Here is a 22,987-nt window from a genome sequence, read left to right on the forward strand (position 1 = left end):
AGGGAAAAATATTCAGATGTAATTTCCTTGTCTGTATAGTTAAAAATATGAAAACCATTCATAGTATGTTATATTTTTAACGGGTCATTGTTAAGACTAGGGGCTAGAGGAGTATCTCCTACCATCTTGGAGAATTTCTGTATTTTTGCGCTGCCTTGTTGTAGGCAGAAAAGTTCACCTGTTTGCGATTGGCTATTCTTTTTGAGCGCCTGGGTAGGGGAAAATACTGATAACCTACACAATGTTCCTCGTCTTCTGAATTAAATTGTTCTGCTTCGTTTATCACCTCCAAGTCTATGGAATTAGTAATAAATTCACTAGATGGACCAACATTAAAACAAGCTACATTTTCTTTCTCATATCCAATTAGTCTTTCAGTAGGATAGACATTTTTGTATTGGTATTGTTTCCTGTCCCTGTTTAACTTCTTGGCTTTTTTATTAAAAACGTTATCACATTTTTTACCAACTCTGTTCAAAACCTTGTCATATAAACCCTGATACTGGTCAAAGAGTAAATCAGAAACAATCATTTCATTTAAATGCTCTACTTCTTTTTGTAAATTACTCTCCATTTTTTCATATACCAGCACACTTTTCTCAAGTAATTCCAGCCCCCATTTATCAAACATGCTAGTAAATTCATTAATACTTTCTGAGTCATAATGTATACCAAAAGGAAACTTATAAACCCTAAGGCCCTGGGGCACTATTTTTCCTTTTATACATTCTTTTAAATAGCATATTTCCAATTGACACATTTTCTATTTAAAAAATCTTTTTTCAAATATAAAAATCATGTCTTTCAAGGATTTAAACTCGTGGTACACATTTTCTTTTTTATTTTGAATATTAGAAAAACCACGAGAAGTGCCTGAAAAAGAATAATGTTTTTCAAAAATGTGAGCATAGGAATTCCCGTTAGTTGTTGTAGTTTGATCCTTAATACAATGGGAATTAGAATTAGAACCAGGCGGAACAACCATTTTAAAATTGCTTAATACATTCGTGTCATGATTGCAGTTACAAGTTCTGTCTTTAACTACAGAAATGTGGTTAACTTGGACTTGCTTGTTACCAGTTACGTTACTAAAAACAGCAGTACCTTTTTTAACATTTCCATTGTTTTGTGGACAGGAAGATCAAACATGTGGTTGATTCTTGTCCACACTTGGTCAAAGATTCTTGGGATTTCCTTGGGCAACTAAAGGACAATCTATGGCATGCTGATGTACACCTCTTGACTATTGATGCAATTGACCTTTTTACCTGTATTCCAAAGTGGGAGGGTTTACACTTTTTTGAGGAAACACTATACAGTTTGTCCAAATTAGACAATGATGAGGTTAAACTGATTAGTGAAATAATGGAAATAATTTTGGACAACAATTACATCTATTTTGAAGGTGAATTTTACCAACAAGTCAGAGGTGTAGCTATGGGGGCTGCATGCGCCCCCACCTATTTCAATTTAGTTTTATTGGGATGGGAAAGACAACATTTGTTTAAAAGTAAGTTTTTTGAGAATATATCCTACTATTGCTGCTTCTTGGATGATATATTTATTTTATGGAAGGGAAATCAGGCTAACATTCCGTTATTTATACAATACTTGAATCAAACTACAGAATTTTTAAAATTTACTTTTCAGTACGATTTCCATGAAATTAACTACTTGGATATTAAAATTATTAAAGATCAAGAAAAAATTACATCTAGGGTTTATAGAAAACCCACCTTTTGTAACAACTATCTGCACTATAGCAGTCATCACCCCCTAACTCAAAAGAAGAGTATTATAAAAGGACAAGCCATTAGGGTAGCAAGGATGACATCTTTGCATCAAGATGTTAAAAGTGAATTTGAATTTCTTAGAAGTATGTTTTTGGAAAGGGGCTACCCTGCGGGCTTGGTAGAAAACACTTTAAAAGAAGTTCTAGATGAGTGGTGGAAAAAATATACACCCCTTCTTGGTAAGGGTTTAGATAAAAACAAAAAACAAGTTATAAAACATGATGGAAAAAGTGGAAAAGCAGACAGTATTAATTTTGAACAAGCTTGTATTGTACAATATAGCCCCTTATGTCAACAGCTAAATAAAGTAATACAGAAAATTTGGAGTATTTTCAAAGTAGACCATGAGGTATACAAAGTGGTAGGAGATTAACCTTTTTTTACTACCAAGACTGGACCAAACATTAAAAGAATTTTGGAGGGAGTACAAAATGTACCTATTGACAACAAAAACAAAAAAGGTAGCGGAAATAGGCACTAGACCTTGTGGTAGATGCAAATATTGTTGCTATATTTTTCAAGATCCAGTGATTCATCTGGAAAATACAATGAAAAGTGTTGTTTACCTCAGGGAAGGTAATTGTTGTTCCAGTAGACTAGTGTACATAGCCAGGTGTAATACCTGTAACTTGTTCTACATTGGGAAAACTGAAAGAACACTTAAAACTAGAATGTACGGACATATGTACGATATTAAAAAAAAAGAAACTGATGCTTTGTATAAGCATAGTATTAATTGTGAGCATTATACAGATTTGCAATACTTGATTACACAAAACAAGAGGCTAGAGGAGGGGATTGCCAGAATTTATTATATAAGAAAGAGCTTATGTGGCAATTGAGGTTGGCTGCAAATCTTTCCCCTGGTTTAAATGGTTATCTGAGTATTCACCCTATTTTAAAAAAAAAAGCAGAAGCTGTTTTAAAAAAAATTTATTTTAATTAACAGCTTTATTAAAAGTATATAGTGTTCAATGGTTCTATTTTTGGTAAAGACTTCAATGTTGTATTATTTAGATTTTAAATGTTAACTTTGGGTTGGGAGAAACTTTCAACAACTAGAAATTGTCTTTTTATATTGGTCTTTTAGAACAAGTCTTTCTTTAAGAATGTTTTTGCTCAATTTAGCTTTTTGATCTTGAGACAGTTATTCACCAATCATTGGATTTTTTATGATATTTAAGAATGTGTTGTGTGACTTTTTAACAGTTTCTGATGAAGTCAAGGTTTTATTGACGAAAGTGCTTAACTTCTTATTTTATTTTGTGACAATAAAAGAGTACGTGGACTCGCAATATTGGTGCTGTTTTTTTGTTTTATGTTAAGAAATTATTGACAGCAGGACTGAATCCTTTGTTGTCCTTGAACTTTAACCATGAGAAGCAAGATATGACTGCTCAGGTAATTAAAGAAAAATGTATACAACTTTTTAAAGAGTTGTAAGATGGCTTATATAAACGGAACCATTTTCAATGGCAATGTATGCCTTTAGAGGCATGCCTGCATTTTAAAGTCATTCCAACAGGGCTACATATTTTTTGCATGCCTACCTATGGCTCCAGATATCCAGGTTTACTTGTCAAATGGCAGGCCATTAACTAAAGTAGCTTTAAATGTATGGAGCTACTTACTGATTATTTTAAACCTAAAGAGACAGCCCTGATACAGTGTTTGGAAGAGATACAAACTGCAATTGCCAGGAACTACCCTGAAATCAGGTATGCTGAAAAACTTGATGTACTGTTTTGCAATATTTCTCTTTATGACTCTAAGTTACAATGCATAAAAACTGAAACGGAAAGAGATTATGCTGATTTTGTTAAAGGCCATATATTTATGTGGCCAAACAAGAATACAAATGCTGTTGACTCAGATTCTAATATTCAGGGTGTTAAAGCTATACCTAAGACTTTTAACACAGTCCATAAAGGTTCAAACTCTTCCAAGAACAGTAAGGATGGCATGTTGGAGGTTAGCAATGTGCCATCAATATCAGTGATTGGTCAGAATGTATCAAGTGATGATTGCCTCAAGATTATTACATCAGAATTGGAAATTGAAGCCACAGAAGTAATTCAGGAGTCAGAAAACAGGGCTACAACAAAAACTGATGAAATTCCACCAGCCATGTTTAATTCTTCTGTAGTAACCACTAAAAACATTGTGATGTGAGCCAAACCAAAGACTAATGCAACGTTTTTACCACTACTCACTTGTCTACCTTTACAAGTGAGGACACCATAGAACAACAAAAGAAGGCTGTTCAGCAACAATCACAAGAGAAGGAAACTTTCAATGGACAGTCCAATATAGACACAATTAAACTGATATTTAATCTCTCTCATAAATGTTTAACTGATGTGCAAATTGATGTTTTAAACAAGGGCTTGTCCTTTGTACCAGCTGTTACTAGCAAGTTACATGATGCGATATTAGAGTTAAGGCATTTTGCTAGGAATGTAAATTTGCATTATATGTTTTCTAACACTGCTGCTGCTAAATATAATAAGTATAAAAAAACTAGTACATTTATGCCTGTTTCTCAGTCAGTGATGGATACATTTTTGAAAGTTTGTGAGAATGAAATTGATACACTTCTTATGTCCAGGCATAGACCAGGACACTTTAATTTAAATTTGCAAGAAAAACAAGCACTGGATGATCTCATTGCTGACAGACGTATTGTTATAAAATCTGCAGACAAAGGAGGTGCAGTAGTGGTGCTAGATTATTCTACATATGTGGAAACTATGAATAATATGTTGTTAAATGAAACTACTTATACTCTTGTGAACATGAAAAAGTGAGAGAGATTGTTAGCAATGTGAAGAATGATTTGTTTCATCTATTACAGACAAGCATTACTTCTAAGGATTTATATGATTACTTTATGGTAGATTTCCTTAAGATTCCTAATATATCAGGTCTACCTAAGATACATAAATCTTTGGAAAAACCTCCTCTAAGGTCAATATTAAATGGCTCAGGATGGGTTACAGAAACAATTTCTAAATGGGTAGAAGGTCAACTTAGACCTATGGTTAATAAGGCTGTCTCTGTGTTGAGACTCTTCACATTTTTACAACAATTAAGTGAATATATAGAGAGCTTGAGTTCAAATGTAAGATTTAGTCTTGTGACCTTAGATATACAGATTCTCTTTACAGTCATTCCTAATGATATAGGGCTAAGGTACATATATTGCTTTAATGAAAGAGTAGCATATATGGACAAAAATATGTGGAGCGTATATGCAGATGGTTGAGTATTGTACTTGAGAACAATGTGTTTGCCTTTGAACAGAAGTTTTATTTACAACGTTGGTGTGTTGCATGGGCACACCCTGTTCTAACAGCTATGCAAACCTGGTTCTAGCTGAATGGGAGACGAGATATATTTTGACTGAAGAAAATCTGTGGGTAGCACATATGGGTTTATATCGCAGATTTGTGGATGATGTCTTTTTTTGTGTGGAAATGGGATACATAAAAATTGGATGCTTTTGTTAACTATTTAGAGACAACCAACACATTTTTTAAGATTTTCTGTGCATTCTTCAGTAGATTTTATAGAATTTTTGCATATTTTATTAAAAGTGGATGGAGGGGGTAAAATAAGCACTTATACCATAAGTCATGCTGGAAAAATGCTCTATTGGATAGGGGTAGCATGCACCCCCACCATATTTTTAAGAATGTCATGGCTAATCAGCTTCTGAGAACTTCCCGACTTTGTAGTAAGGAAAGTGATTTTTTACATCATATAAATGTAACAGAGAATAATTTGTTAGAACGTGGTTACAAAAGTAGGGAAATTAGGAAAGCATTAGAAAGGGTTAAGTCCATGAGAGATGGGAAAGGTAGACCTTGGTATTCAAAGAATACTGGAGATTCAACTAATAAGGAACAGAGAAATATATGTAAGGTAGGATACCCTTTACTTTTAGTACTGATTTTAAATATATAAAGAATATAATGCAAGATAAATGGAAGATATTACTATCTGATAACAGGATGAAAACTATAGTAGGTGATGTGCCAACCTTCAGCTATAAGAGAAATCGTAACTTAAAGAGTCTGTTATGTTATAGACCTTGACCTGGTGATAAGAATAACCTAGGCAAATTATATAGTGGCAAATCAGGTACATATCGATGTAAAAGATATAAGGCATGCAGGTATATTAAGACTGATAATGTGTTTGAGCATCCTGTTACTAAAATGATATATGTGTTCATACTATGTATATTGTTCTACTAAAAATGTGATTTATATAGATACCTGTTCAGAATGCACTTCTTTTTATTTCGGTAAAACCAATAGAATGTTAAAGGAATGTATTTTACAGCATATGGTGATATACGGAGAAATGTGCTAAGAAGTGCAGTAGCTCAACACATCAATGAAATTCCACAGCATGATTTTAAATGTATGGCTTTGGATATATACACTCCTGCACCTAGAGGTGGTGATATAAAAAATGCCACAGAAGTTAACGAAACCCACTGGATAGCTGGTTTGAGAGCTGATGTTCCACCAGGCTTAAATGGTTTTATACCTTTAAAACCTATGTTAAAGGCTCAAAAATGTTAATTGGTTAAATGTTTTAATTAATGTAATTGTTTTTTCAAGTGTATTTATATGCAGACTGATTTTATATATTTTTGTATTGATCTGATGAAGGAGGCATCTCTGAAAGTGCTTATCTGTTTACTGCTTATTGTTTATTAAATATATATGCTTTGCCGTGGTTGTCCCATTGTTGCTTCTCAAGTATTTTAACCTATTTTTTCTACATTGGGACTGATTTTCTCCTTGTTACTGTTTGCCTACTTTATAAATATTTACAAACCCAAGTCTAAATCAAGTTGCAACATATATAGCTACTACCCTTTCATATCATGGAATAAACTCCCTCTCAAAATCAGAACTCTCACCCATCCCAAACAATTTAAACTTACCACAAAAGAGTACCTTAAAGGGCAATGGATATGCCACTGTTTTCACCCTTCTTGAATATACTCATCTAACTAAATTATACCGCTTTCTCCTTACTCTCCGCTGTGTCCTCTTATAACCAACCTGCACTTCCTTTGACCTACTCTCTCCTTCTTCCCTCCAAGTCACCTCTACACTTTTTTCCCTTCCTTTCTCTGTAAATACCTCTTAAGACTTTCAGTAGTGTACTATATATATATATATATATATATATATATATATATATATATATATATATATATATATATTATATAACATTTGTATTTCTGTACTGCTGCTTGGTTTTTAAAACTAATTATTTTACACTTGCTGTATGTGATCTTCAGTTACCATGAAATGTTATATTGTTTGTATTATCTTAGCTTAATTTTGTTCTGTATTAGTTTGGAGCTTTTCTCCCGAGGCCTCTGCTTAAAAAGGGCTTCAGCTCAGTCAGACATTCCTGGTAAACAAATGTAAAATAAATATATAAATAAAAAATAAAAATAAATGAACATGCAGAAGGGATAGATATGTTTCACAGTGAATACCTCTTCCCTGGAATCATCTTCCTCTCCATGTAAAGCAAAGTACATCTGTTATTCTGTTCAAGTGTAATCTGGATGAGCAGATGGGAAACCGCATGTTTACCCCTGGATTGGCAATCTTGCCGCTTATGGACAAGGGTAATGTAAATGTCAGCCTGCCCATTCATTATTCCTACTCATCATAATACAAGGGGCTCTGGGTTAATTATAGTAAAACTACTAGATTTAGAAACTTAGTAGGAATGCATGGATAGGTTTCTGAAGATCCTTTGGTATCCTTAGTCTAGTACTTGCCTATGAACCAATTAGACCACTAACAGAGAGAAAGAGAAAGAGAAAGAGTATACAAAATAATGCCATGTCCATGGGCCACCACTCTACTCTGTATTTTCAGGTGTTTAGGTCAATGATTACAGCATTTTATAAGATCTATCAGTAATTGACTGATGTACAAATTAAAACATTCAAGGATTAGGAAGCACTCCCTGCCTTACACATCTCTCTTCATAGATTATCTTGCATGCTGCCTATCTCACAGTGTCCTTAACTACTGGCATTGTATCCTGATTAGAAATGTTAATCACAGAGATTAAATCTAGTGAGATATGATCATCTCTCATAATTTCCCACAGTTTTTTTCTAGGTATGACATTAAAGACTGAGGTACAAACTGCAAATAAAGGGCCAGTAGGATCTTGTTCCTCATTTAAGCATATTTGTTCCAAAGGTGGTCCTAGCAAGCATAATAATTTATTTATCAAAACACCTCAATTGAAGCCAAACTGTAATGAATTAAGAACACTTATTTTTTGCTTGCCATAAAACATTTTCTTTAATAGTTTCAAAGATCGTCAGTGAGTTGTCTAGACAGACTATAGCCCTATAATTACTTAGCAGGGTCTTTTTGCTCCAAATGAGAACTACAATTCTCTCCATACCATGCTTCTGGAAAGTTTATATACTGTATTCAGTACTTAAAAAGAATGGAAAATATAAGCCCATACCTCTGTGTTGCACTTAAATATCATACTAAGGATTTGGAAAGATGTGACTTGCAGTTGAACATGGAGGAATAGATCTGTGTAAGCTACACTCTCCCCTGCAGTTGGAGATGGAAAAATAGATCTGTGTAAGCTCCACTCTCCCCCTTGCAGTTGGAGATGGAGGAATAGATCTGTGTAAGCTTCACTCTCCCCCTTGCAGTTGAACATGGATGAATATATTTGTGTAAGCTCCACTTTTCCACCACAGCTGAACATGGAGGAGTAGATTTGTGTAAGCTCCACTCTCCCCTTGCAGTTGGAGATGGAGGAATAGATCTGTGTAAGCTCCACTCTCCCCCTTGCAGTTGAACATGGATGAATATATCTGTGTAAGCTCCACTTTTCCACCACAGCTGAAGATGGAGGAGTAGATCTGTGTAAGCTCCACTCTCCCCCTTGCAGTTGGAGATGGAGGAATAGATCTGTGTAAGCTCCACTCTCCCCTGCAGTTGAACATGGAGAAATAGCTCTGTGTAAGCTCCCTCTCTCCCGCAGTTCAACATGGAGGAATAAATCTGTGTAAGCTCCACTCTCCCCCCACAGTTGGACATGTAGGAACAGATCTGTGTAAGCGCCACTTTCCCACCACAGCTGAACATAGAGGAATAGATCTGTGTAAGTTCCAATCTCCCTTCTCCTGCTTGAAAAAAATAAAGGCTAACAAAATGAAGAATGTTCCCCTTTTCTTTGGAGAAATGAACACATTAACCACAAATGGGAACACTGGCACTGATATTGAGTCTGGGTTCATTAGAAAATTAATTGGAAAAAAAATTTCAAAATTTTCCAAGGTTTGGCAGATGAAACTAAGAGATCAAACATGTAACTGTGCAAAGAACATTATGAAAGGATGTTGTTGATCGAGACTAGGTAATGATGGCACAGGTAGCTGTTGTTTGGCAGCATGAAAAAAGTTGCATCTTTGTCTCAAAAATAGAGACTTGGAACGCAGATCTTGCAGAGGCAGTATTAAAATTTCAGGGGTTGCAGAGCAAGTGCTAGATGAGAAGTTACACAACTTCTTTAGCACAAAACTCCTGCCATCTATAAATGTACCTACCGTTGTGGCTTGGGAAGATGACCATTTGTACATAGTAGAGAAGAGAAATGTAGTAACCATGAAGCCACACCAGCTGACCTGTAAATTGCATTCATATTCTTCTTTGGTTGCTAAATAATGCTCATTTACATAGAAACAAAAATTGATGGGATGTCCATCACAATTGTGTAAGAGTACCCATGGTAAGTTTTCCTCTGGTGTAAGGCATTTAACTCCATCCACACTGTGTTAAAAATATTGTCCTGCACTCAAGGCTAAAATATCCTGCTTCACTGATGATAGTGGTCAATAACCATAGATGGCATTTTGACTCCCCACAGATGACTAAAGATTTAGTCTAAAGTTTAAAGGGGCTCTGGGTTGGATTAAACAAATAGATGCCACACAGCATGGTTTCTTTGTTTTTTAATTAACTCAAAAGGTTTGGGCAGTATGGTCATAGTGAGGTAAAACATGTCACTCCAAATAATGGTGCCCAGAAGGAAGAGATGGAGAGGAGCTCCAATCAACATTGAAAATGAGTGAATGAAAACCAGCTTTTTTGTCCTAAAAAGGTGTCAGAGCAATCATGTAATAGAAATAGTATAGGCCCTTCTATAACAGAGCTGTCTGTTTTTAAGTTTGAGGAAAAGCAAGGATTAATATAATCTCTGATTTAACCTTTATTTTCCAACTCCAGGAAGAATGAAAGAAAGGGCAAAAGCACCAAATCTTGGAAAATCAAATAGTCATAATAGACACAAGCTCCCAGAGGACCATTCTCAAAAAATGCTGGGCAGAAAAGATCTGAGATGGCTCCAGTTGGTCAAGCAGCATCCCCAAGAAGAACAGAGGTGACAGTTGAATGTTGGAGGGCAGCTCACAGGGAAGGAAGGAAGGCAGAAAAGACAAATGCCTTGATACTTGAATCAGGAAGGAACTCTCAAATATGTGGGTGTGAATGCAAAAGCCACGGCATTTGAGTAAAGGTGAGTATATTTTACTCAGATGGAACTAGGCAGTGGAACTATACCAAATGGGGACAGCAAATAGACTGCAATATTTAACTTCAATTTTCAGTCATGATAAGATTATATGGAAAAGTGTGAGTGTTCAGTTCTTTATTACCATTATGAACAAAGATATGGCTGATCTGTTTGATACTGAATCAAAGGTGAACTTGTCAGAGGTATATTGGTCAAAGAAGTACACCTGAAATTGTGAGATTGTAAAAATATTCCCTTTCTACTTTTTTCTTCTAAACAGCAGCATGTGGGAATGGCAATGAGAGACTGTTAATAATCTTAATAGCCAGAAGACTTATGGGAAAAGGGGTTAACCCCCTTTTAAGAATGTGAACATGAGATACAATCAGCTCAAAATGTTTATAGTTGCTCCTACATGGTTTTAGATGTGTAAAGTGAGGGGTGAAATGCAGATCACAGCTGGTTAGAATGTTCAAGCATGATATTAAAGAGTTATTTTTGCTTTTTAAATTGAAACGTAAGAAAATTATACATATAGATATGGCTATATATGGAGAATTGCTTTGATAAAGTGACAGGCTAGGGTGGAGTGATCTCCATGTAGACTTTAATGCCTTAAGTACACTGTGAACATCTTCAGTTTCTATTACTGAGTGTAGACCAGCAGGTACTGGTCGAAATGACTGGTGGGCATAACCTGGGGAATGCAAGTGGAAGACAGAAGTCAGTCATTAAGCTATTATCATGGTATGTGGGGTTTATGCCATTTTATGAAGTGATAGAAGATTTTAAAGAAACTGTGCAGGAAAGATATGAACAATGTGCTTCTTCAGGAAGTCAAATTAAACAGGCATGAAGTAATTAAGATAGAAAAGTCCCAGTAGAAGGTATTAGGTCATAATTCTGTTAAGCTGAGGGTGATTATAATGGCTAAGAAGAGCTTCAAAACAATATTGAACTTTGCTAAAGAAGATTCTCCTGGAAGGTAGTCATTATTAAGACAGGAGATGGAGGAAGAAAAATGAACAATATATACAGAGTAAATGTGGATGATCCACAGTTCTTTAGGGACTTTTATGAGCAATGCACATTATATAGACCAGAGATGGAAAATGAAATAGTAGTTGGTGATTTTAACATAGCTGTGCATCCTATATTAGATCATAAATATGGAGGACGGGGACTGTCTGGTATGACAACATAGTGACAAGATGTGATCCATGCTCACACTCCCTCTTAGACCTCTAAAGATTGCAATTCTTGCTGATTGTTGACCTGGTATTCAAAGACCTTTTTTGTTAAGGGAACAGAAGCTAAAGAGTCTTTTTATGAGGAAAAAAAATAAGAAAACTTTCCAAAACTTGAGATAATCCACTGCAGATATCTGTCAAAACCAAGCCCCAGCCAAGGAGCATGGCAGTGATGGTTGTGCAATAGATTATTGATGGGGTCAATGGAAAACATCAGGAGTTTTCTCCGCAGAATATCTTTCAAGAAATGAAGGACATGAAGGCAACTGAAGTATACATATATCAATAAAAAAGGAAGAAAAGGTGAAGGAAATCTCCACCATGTTTATTTATCACTTTGATGACATCATGCACTTGGGAGTGGAAAACACATAACAAAATGACTGTGTGAAGGCATTGAGAATGGACTATCTGGAGCTTCAATTAGTGGATTATGAAGACAGAGCTATACGTAAAAATGTTAGACTCAACGGTGTAACAAAGCAGCTTGAAGGACTGAATTGCATGCAGTGGTGCAGCGGTAGCACTTTTGCCTCACAGCAAGAGGTTCTCTGGTTGAATTCTCGGCTTGGGTGCCTTTCGCATGGAGCCTGCATGTCTCTCCTGCATTTGTGTGTGTTTTTTCTGGGTGCTCTGGTTTCCTCCCATTTTACAAAGATATGCATCTGGAGCATTTCTCCCCAGGCCTCTACTGAAAATTTACTTCATTCCAAGTTGGACTTTCCTGGTAAACAAATGTTAAATATATAAAAATAAATAAATAAATATGTTGCGCCAGTGGATTGGGATTAATAAAGAAGACCTAAACACAGAAAAGGCACACTAAGCACCATGGAGACCACAGTTAAGGAATGATGGATGTCCTAGGCTCCCTATTGTTAGGTTTGAGACTTTTGCCTTAAAATAAAGGATTTTGGCCTTCCTGTGGAAGCCAGGAGGAAAATTCCTTTGGTTGGAGAAACAGACATTTGTAGACCAAGACTACTCAAAAACAACCAGGAAGAAGAGACTAGACTTTCTTCTGATAACCAGGCAATTTAGTGTGGCCAGTGTAAAATTCTGATTGTTATACCCAGCTAGAATGCAGATTTTTTCAGGAAATACCACACCCTAAAAAGAGCCAAAAGAAGCTGAACTGGCATTAAAAAAAAAAAAAAAAAAAACATGACCAAAGAAACTTTGGGTTCTGTCTACCAGGATGGATATAGAATCCCTAAGAAATGGAACTATGCCTTTGGAACAGAGTCTCAATGAATGAAGCACCAGAAGGAAGGAATGTGTTCCTACTTTTTAAGCAGCAAACAGCTTTAAAAGAACATGCTGAATTGATTCAAGAAACTATATGGGCTAAACTAACTAAAGTAAAAAGGGAAAGTATTACTATTAAAAGGTAATATGTTTGTTTTATACATTTTGAAATAAATGGCAGCACAAAAGGTAATTGGACTTTGTGTCTCCGTTATGAATTATATCAAACCATGGAACACACAACCTTTCCAGACACAAGGTAGCAATGATATATAAGACAAGCAGGACCCTTACTGCTGTACCAGTGTATGCAAACAGAGTTGGGTGCCAGTCATAAAGAAATTACATTTATGCTTTTTTTTAGTTTTACTGCTAATCATTAGTGGACCGGAGTTCTGCATGCACTAAACTATAAAAAAAAAAAAAAAGTCACAATTTAGTTTTAATGTTGTAGATTGCCTTGAATGTTTTAAAGGAGAAACACACGATTTTATCAGTGTGCAAACGATTCACTTTTTTATGAAGGAGAATTTTGAACTGATGTGTAAACCATTGAAGAAATATCATGGACTCTGTGAAAGCTCACAAAACCTACAAATAAGGAGATACTCAAACAATGACGAAGAAGAAGTGTGACTCGATACCTTTGTAATGTAATTACAAATAGCAGCCTGGTGAATGGAGTGCAGAGATATCATACATGGCCTTCATAAAGGAGTGCAGGCTCCTATATTAAAAGAGGTGGCAGAATCCTCTATATTTGTATATAGTTTAAGAAAATATGTTGATCAACAACTAGATATGATCAGGCAAAGAGTTTTGTGGAAGTCGGGAACTCAAACTTTAATAACTACTTGTAATGAAGTAACAGACTGTGCCCTATTTAAGTATGTTTTTCCACTGCCTTGAAAGGGAATAGAAGAGGAAAGAATTCAGGCATACTGGACAACAGGAATGTTAATGGCAACTCTATCACAGCCATGGAACAGAATCAAGGGAGAACAGAAATTGGGGGAGACTCTTGGATTGTAGTGATCCCAGACCAGAATGGACAGAAAAGCCAAATCTGTGGGCTAGTCTTTGATATCATGGAAAGTTAATGGCCTCAACAATTCAGTCAAGAGAAGCAGGATATTTATAGTAATTAAAAAATGCAGATTAGCTGTAGCTGAATCACAAGAAACATACTTAGATAGCCTGCAGCACTGTAAGTTATAAATGATGAATGTCATCATTCTGTCCAGGGCAGAAGAGAAGAGTCGTCGTCTTACTATTTTCCCAGTCCTTCTCCTTTAGAATAGAACTCAATGCAAAATGATAGAAGCAGAGAATTTACTTGTATAAAGGTTTTATGCCTGAAAACAATTGATATTAGTAAATATATACCTGCCTCCAAGAATAAAAATATGGGAAATATGAGACATTTTGGCAAGTGTCCAGCCATTTGCAGAAACCTCAGTGATCATAATGGGAAATTGGAACACTATCTTTGTTTCGGATGAGGTTTTGGGAGGCCCTAGAAAATGGAAGCTGCCAACACAGGCATGTTTTTTGAAATGATATATTAAACAAATGGGGTGATTGGATGTGTAGAAAAGTTCAAAAGCAAATTCACTGGGCCAGAGGTATACATTCTACTCAGCTTGGTATAGGCATTAGGCAGTGGTTCAGGATAGACAAGATTTTTGTAATGAAAGAAAAAAAAACACCTGATTTAACATATACAACTGGACCTAATATGTTGCTCTGACCATGCTTTTATAAAAAATTGGTTCAAATGTAAATCAGATAGTCCTCTACATAGGGTGGCCTAATGGTTAAGGTGTTTGCCTTACAAACACAAGGTGCAGGGTTTGAGTCTCACAAGGAATAATTGGCTAGGCTTATCAATGGCTCGCAAGGGCAGTTAGCCTAGTACTAACCTATGAACACTCTCCTTCCAGTATACCTCTGTGAAAATATACGATTTAAGGAATAGATGGAAAGATCAGTGAAAAATCTCATGTCAGGAATATGTGAAATAAACCCTCAAAGATGGGAAAAATACAAGAGCTTCAACATATGGTCAGATAATATATAAAGCAGAGAAGGAGAGCTACTAGCAGACTATAAGACAGCCATGAGAGCTACAGTTGATAAATAGGCCACTTACTGAAGCAGAGGAAAATAAAGTAAGGGAGCTGAGAGTTAAGATAGAACATTATGTGCACCAAAATTTGTTATTTCATAGGCATGCTATAATGAATAGCTATTTTGCAAACACTACTCATTATCATCATCAACTCCATTTTTCCTATTTTCTACAATGGGTTGGGGTGTTGTATCAGCTGTTGCCGTCTATCTCTATGTAGTGCAGCTCTTCTTGCAAATACTACTATGACACCGGAATCATTATCAGTACATCTAAGACTACATACAGTGGAAAGAATAGCAACCAAGTTAACAGACTCTATGGAAGGAGTACTGCAAGACATGCCACATGGGGTATTAAAGGTGTTCAGAGATTATTACAGGGTCCTTTATTTCCCCTCCACCTTCAGGAGGGCAAAACCACGAGGAATAGATGAGGAAATGCCTAGACACCCTAGTGTTAGCATTTCCATAACTGGAATTAGATCAGGCACAGGACATGGTGAAAGAAATTGCAAGAGAAAAATTAACAGGTGGCCTTCTCAAATCCAAATTGAGAAAGTTACCATAAACTGATAGCATTCCCCTTGAAGTTTGGAAACTAGTGATGTATGAGTTAGAAAATCATTGAATAGATTTAATGAATCAGATTTTGAGAGGGGCAGATACTCATAATTCCTGGAAGGCAGCAGATATAGCCATAATACTGAAGGAAGGTAAAAATCCTTTCTTTCTTAGAATCCTTTCTTTCTCAGAATCTTTCTTAGAATCTTATCACCCCAAACAGCAGAGACCTCCAAGGCAGAAATGCACTCAACCACCACAGCACAAAACTAACACGAGATACATAACTCTCCTAAACAGTGTGCCACTCAACCAAAGCCCCTAAGACAAAACAGCACGCCCAACACACTAGTCATAGGTGACTTGATAGTGAGGCACACTGATGTCCCACTCACTAGGTTGAATAAGGAGAAAGTAACAGTCAGCTGCCTGTCAGGTGCCAGGATCCACCACATAATGCATGCACTCAGGTCCCTCAACAACAAGTACAAATATGAATCTGTCATTGTACATGTGGGTATGAATGACCTGAGATATACCTCCCTGGACTACATGAGGAGAGACATGGAGGAGCACTCAGATTATGTAGCCCAGGCAGGTATGACCCTAGCCCTGAGCAGCATCCTATCATCACCAAGAATTATACCACAGTACAAGCCAGAAAATGATTGACTTCAACAATTGGCTAAGTTTCAGCTGTCATTCTAAGGGGATACAGTATCTGTCTGCCGTGGATGACATGATTGACAGACCCCAATGCTTTGCCAGAGATGGCCTGCATCTGTCACCCGTGGGCTTCTGGATACTGGCCAAGGCTCTTGCCACCCTTATACTGCCTTTTTTAGGCAGTATTCCAAAGACCAAATTACTACCATAACAGCTACAAACAAATGCAATCTGAGGGCCATGCTACTCAACGCTAGAAGTCTACATCTCAAAATGCGCTCGCTCGAAGCACTCCTTAAAATGGAGAACATCGACATTTGTGCATAACAGAGACCTAGTTCAAGGCAGCAGAAAGCACCCCTGCACTACCATGTTACAACTCATTCCACACCTTTCGGCCCCAGAACTTGAACTGAAGCTCCAAAGGTGGCGTTTTTTCCATATTCATAAAGGATGTGCACACCTCCAGACTGGTAGCCCAACATAATGCATCTGAGATACTACAGGTGCAGCTAACACTGGGTAAGACAGCGATTTAGGTGATAGCCTGCTGTAGGTTCCCAACCATGTCCTAAGACTCCCAGTCCATGTTCCTAAGCACCCTGGAGAATATTAGCATCCAACCTAACACCCTCATACTGGGCAACTTCAACTACCCCTCCATTAACTGGGAAATCTACTCATGTACCAATACACTTGCCCAACGTTTCCTGGAATTCATTAATTCCAATGCCCTGGACTAGCTTGTTCTTACCCCCACTAGAGGTAGCAATATCCTTGACCTGGTCATTACCAACATGGGCGACCACTGCACTACACCAATAGTCAACTCCTCCCTGGTTAGATCCGACCACAAACTAATCACCTTGGATATCCACATCTCTCCCACCCCCCCCTGCAAAGGAAACCACCATGAAAAACTTCTCCAAAGCTAACTTTGGGTTCCAAAAACAGAGGTGGCTAACTTCATAACACCCATGCAAATGGGGAATAGTTGCATGACTGCTGAATCATACACCAATGCACTGTACAAACACATACACAAATGCATGGATCTCACCATACCTAATAGAACCAAGATGTTATCCTCCAAAAAAAGGAAGCCAATCTGGTGTTCCCCTGCCATAAACAAACTCTACAACAAAAGGAGGAAACTTATGCAGAATAAGGTGAAGTCCCAACATTGGAAAAACTCCCTTATCAGCCTCAACAAATCGTTGAGATCCCTTGTCAAATCCTCCAAAGCTAGCTATAAAAACAGAATTGTAGCAGATAGTAAAGACAACCAGAAGGCCTTCTATAGTTATGTAAGGAATCTCCATGGCAATATCCAGATTTGCTCTAAGATACTGCACAATGGTACCTCCTGTACCAAGCCAACAGATATTGCTAATATACTGGTTGACAGATTCAGTGCCAACTTTACCCCTCTCTCCCCCCCAGAGGACCAATCACAATACCAGTAGATTGTCAGGTACCCAGTATAAATGCTGCACAGGTTAAAACAGCACTGTCCAAGGCCACGAATACAGCTTCTGTAGGACCTGACAATATCTTTGGCTGTGCTCTATATGAACTACAGAGTGAACTGGCACCTCACCTGTATGCAATGTTCAGTCACAGCCTCACCTCATACTTTGTTCGTACTGAATGTCACACTGCTACAGTCATCCCTCTCCACAAAGGAGAAGTGACTACAGACCCCGGGGACTATTGCCCTATTAGCCTGACAAGTCTGATATGCAAAGCTATGGAATGCATCATCATGGGCCTAATAAACAAGGATATAGGGAATCTCCAAACTCTGGATCTTGTACAGTTTGGTTTTGTGAAAGGTAGCTCATGCCTATTCAACTTGGTCAACTTCTTTGGATCAATCACCAGAGCTGTGGATGAAGGCAAGGTGGTTTATACAGCCTATCTTGATCTGGCCAAGGCATTTGATGCCATTCCCCACTCAGGAATCAAAGAAAAAGTCACTAAGCTAGGCATCAACCCCTATATCACTAGTTGGGTTGCAAACTTTCTCACAGATAGAACCCACAGTGTGACAGTAGCTGATTCCAAGCCAGACTGCTGACCAGTCATGAGTCCTGGGTCCTCTTCTGTTTGGTATCTCCTTCTCTGAAGTCCAAGCCAACACAAAGGGTTTCTGGCTGACAAAGTTTACAGATGATTGCAAGATGGGAACTATTATTAACTTTCCAAGCAATGTTGACATCCTACAGAAAGGCCTCACTGAGACCAACAACTGGTGTCAAAACCATGGGCTTATGCTGAATGCAAAAAAATGTGTTGTGATCCCCTTTGGGAAAAACCCAGTTCCCATGAATTACCACATCGATGGTAGTCCACTGAACACAGAAGGAGTTATAAGAGATCAGGGAACAAAGGTTGACAGCAACCTCTCTTCTGACCACCACATTGTCACTGTGGTCAGAAAGTCTTTCTATGTGGCACATCTTATTACTAAGGATTTTGCAACCAGAAAGAAAGAGGTCATTGTCTCCCTCTACTCTTCCCTCATTAGGCCAATCATTGAGTACAATGCCCCATTTGGCATGCACCTCACCAGACACCTGAAACAAATGGAGAGGCCGCAAAAGTACCTCACAAAGAGGATCCTAGGCCTTAAACACTCGTCCTATATGGACAGACTCAAAAAACTCCAACTATTCTCTGCCTCATATCGCCTACTTACAGGCAATCTCTGCTTGAATGACAAAGCCATGTCTGACCCAGCTCTGTTAGAAATTCTACATCTAAAGAAATCCCAGTCCCTCGGCACCACACAATCCAGAGAAATCAACCTCATTACCACAATCAGCAGAACATCCTGGAGGGACAGGTTCATAACCCAGAGACTGCCCATGCTATGGAATAGACTTCCCATACATGTCAAGCAGAGCACCTCACTGGCCCTCTTCAAGAGAAATCTTGATGAGTGGATGGGAAGTAGAAAATTCACCCCGGGGATCACACAAGTGGCTCTGCTTGACACAGGCACTGGGAACTAATGTCGAGTGGCACTATGCCAGGGTAATCCTATGGACTAGGCTTGTAAAGGCTCCAGGGCCTTTAGCCTAGTACACACCTATGAACCTATGAACCAATATCAGTCCTTAACCATTACTATAGGATATTTATGAATATACAGGTTATGAGAATATCACAATATCTTCCTCAGTTGATACATAGGGATCAGTGTGGATTCCTTGAAGTTAGAGGTACTGCAGATAATACACTGATAGCAATGAGGATACTGAAAGAGGAAAATGAGACCCAGAACCCCTTACAGATTTTAAGCCTTTGATAAGGCATGTTGGGATTATGTGTTCATAGTACTTGGCAAGATGAGTTTTTCAATTCAATTCATTAACTTCCTACAAAGAATATATGCAGGTTTCACTGCCACAATAAAAACATCAGCAGGTCTTTCCCTACATGTCAATTATATAAGAAAACAAGACAAGGATGCTTTCTATCTCCACTCTTATTTGCACTATATTTGGAACCACTGGCACAGGAAGTGAGATAACTCTGTAAAAAAACTATAGGAGGAGAATGAGTCAAGAGCTAAAATAGTACTTATTTGTGGACAACATTTAATGACTCTGTGAGATCCAAACAGAGATATCTCAAGAGTATTCAATATGCTAAACACCTTTTGGATGTTATATGGATACAGAATAAATGCAGGTTAATCAAAGCTTATCTCCTTTAACCTAGTCTATCTCCCGGGTATTCTATGTGAACCCTGGGTGTGTACATAGCTAATAAAATATGTATCAAGGGAATTAAAGTACACTATAAAGTAATCCAGGCAAGGAAATTTAGAATATTTGTGTGAAAATGTCTTTATAAATATTTCTACTCCCCTGAGAGGTCGAGACATATTTTTCCATCTGTCGATCCAAAATGCTGGAAATTATATTTAGGAGTATTGGTAGTTGGTATTACATCTTTTATGTCTCTCCTAGATTAGAGAGATTTTAAGGCCTTAATGGTAACATTTATGGAAAAACTCTTGAGTAAGAATATTGGTATCACCTTGCTCTCTTTTTCCTGACATTGCAACAAGAAGTGAAATTGTTCCAAAGAGATCAAAACCTATTGGCACTAATTGCACTGCTGTGGAAAAGTGCATTACCCAGAAATGGAAAAAGGAAACCACAGTTTTCATATTTGATCTTGAACAACTTGTGGAAGAGTTGATGCTTGAGGAAGAGAGGCAGAAAAAGAAGACATGATACAAAATTCCTTCTAAAGTGGACATGCTGGACAAAATATAATCAGGAAAAGTCGGAGACCAAACAACAATACAAGACACTTGCGGAAGAAGGTAAGTCCACTCCAAGTACTGTAGTTCCTATTCTTTAATATAGCACAAGCAAAAATAATAAAAAATACAGAATATATATATAAACACAAAACACTTTTCATCCCACCTGGTGGTGAGACTTCTTCAGGTAAAGGCATTCACTAAAACCAGTGCATTTAAATACAGTCCATGATGCAAGCATGTTGTTAGTCAGCCAATGGGTGAGGGCTATTCCCAACACACTGATGATGTTATGAGGGTCCACTCAATAAGTAATTACTTCCTTAAAGAGATTCTTACAAAACATCCTCTGGACTTATTAAAAGTAAAGTAAGTAAAAAAAAAAAAAAAAAAAACAATTGTTTACATCATAAAAAACATATGGCAAGATGGAATCATATAAGAAGCCGAGGAATGACCTCTTAATTAGAAGGAACATGAGTCAAAGCTAGGTGTGTGGAGAAGGGTAACCCTATAAGATAATGCTTTTGTTTTTCAAGGGACGAAGAGTGGAATAGGGGTAGGAAAGATACATTATTAGTACAGTATCCCTCTGTTATTGATATTACAGGTGCTAGAATAAGCAAAACAAATGGATCTGACCATGTGCATAGAAATTTGGAAAAAAATAATAGAAATGAAGGTCAGAGCTGCAGCTGGGCCATCTGGCATCCTGTACATTTCTTCAAACTGGCATCCTCTTAATGCAAAATTGAGGACAAAAAAATTCGAGAGAGAGAAAAACAATGTTTTTATTGATGGAAAGAAGTCCAGGAAATATTAGATGTGGAAGGTAAAAGAAAGTAGACAAAACTGCATTATTAATCAGATTTTAAATGAAGATAGAAATATATTGCAAGACAGAGAAGGCATCAAGTGAATTATGAAAATTCAATACAAAAGGATATATGAGTCAAAAAATAACGATAGAGTCAGCTGGGAAACAGGTATTGGGGAAGTCACTACAGCTAGGGCTTGCACTGGATGTGATAGAAAAAGAGGAGTGACTAGATAGAGAGAAGACTAAAATAAGTTAATGTGCTGAAAAGAAGGTTAAAAAAGGCTAAAGGCACAGGGAAGGAAGAGATAGGAGTGGAGCTCTGTAAATGTTGAGAAAAGTCTACAATGATACTACTATGTGAGGTGTATAACTATGCTGTCCTATAGTATTAGAAGTCCTTCCCATCTCCTAATGTTTGGGAAAGCCTACAGTGAGACATCTATGAGAGGTGTATAACTGTACTGTGCTGTAATATTAAAGGTCCTCCTCATCTCCTAATGTTTGGGAAAGTCTGAAGTGAGACATGTGTGTGAGGTGTATAACTGTACTGTGCTATAACATTAGAGGTCATTCCTATCTCCTAATGTTTGGAAAAGTCTACAGTGAGACTTCAATGTGAGGTGTATAACTATACTGTGCTATAATATTAGAGGTCCTCCTCATCTCCTAATGTTTGTGAAATTCTACAGTGAGACATCTATTTGAGGTGTATAACTATACTGTGCTATAGTATTAGAGGTCCTCCTCATCTCCTAATGTTTGGGAAAGTCTACAGTGAGACATATATGTGAGGTGTATAGCTATAATATGCTGTAATATTAGAGGTCCTTCCCATCTCCAAATGTTTGGGAAAGTCTACAGTGAGAAATATAGGTGAGGTGCATAACTATACTATGCTATAGTATTAGAGGTCCTCCTCATTTCCTAATGTTTGGGAAAGTCCACAGTGAGACACCTGTGTGAGGTCTATAACTATATTGTGCTATAGTATTAGAGGTCCTCCTCATATCCCAATGTTTGGGAAAGTCTACAATGAGACATCTATGTGAGCTGTATAACTATACTGTGCTATAGTATTAGAGGTCCTTCCCATCTCCTAATGTTTGGGAAAGTCTACAGTGAGACATCTATGTGAGGTGTATAACTATACTGTGCTGTAATATTAGAGGTCCTCCTCATCTCCTAATGTTTGGGAAAATCTACAGCGAGACATCTATGTGAGCTGTATAACTATACTGCGCTACAGTATTAGAGGTTCTTCCCATCTCCTAATGTTTGGGAATGTCTACAGTGAGACATCTATGTGAGGTGTATAACTATACTGTGCTGTAATATTAGAGGTCCTTCCCATCTCCTAATGTTTGGGAAAGTCTACAGAGAGACATCTATGTGAGGTATATAACTATACTGTGCTGTAATATTAGAGGTCATCCTGATCTCCTAATTTTTGGGAAAGTCTACAGTGAGACATCTATGTGAGGTGTATAATTATACTAAGCTATAGTACTAGAGGTCCTCCTCATCTCCTAATGTTTGGGAAAGTCTGAAGTGAGACATCTATGTGTGCTGTATAACTATACTGTGCTATAGTATTAGAGGTCCGTCCCATCTGCTAATGTTTGGGAAAGTCTACAGTGAGACA

Source organism: Protopterus annectens, chromosome 2.part1 (genome assembly GCF_019279795.1).
Source record: "Protopterus annectens isolate FY-2018-M chromosome 2.part1, PAN1.0, whole genome shotgun sequence".
Classification (NCBI taxonomy): domain Eukaryota; kingdom Metazoa; phylum Chordata; order Ceratodontiformes; family Protopteridae; genus Protopterus; species Protopterus annectens.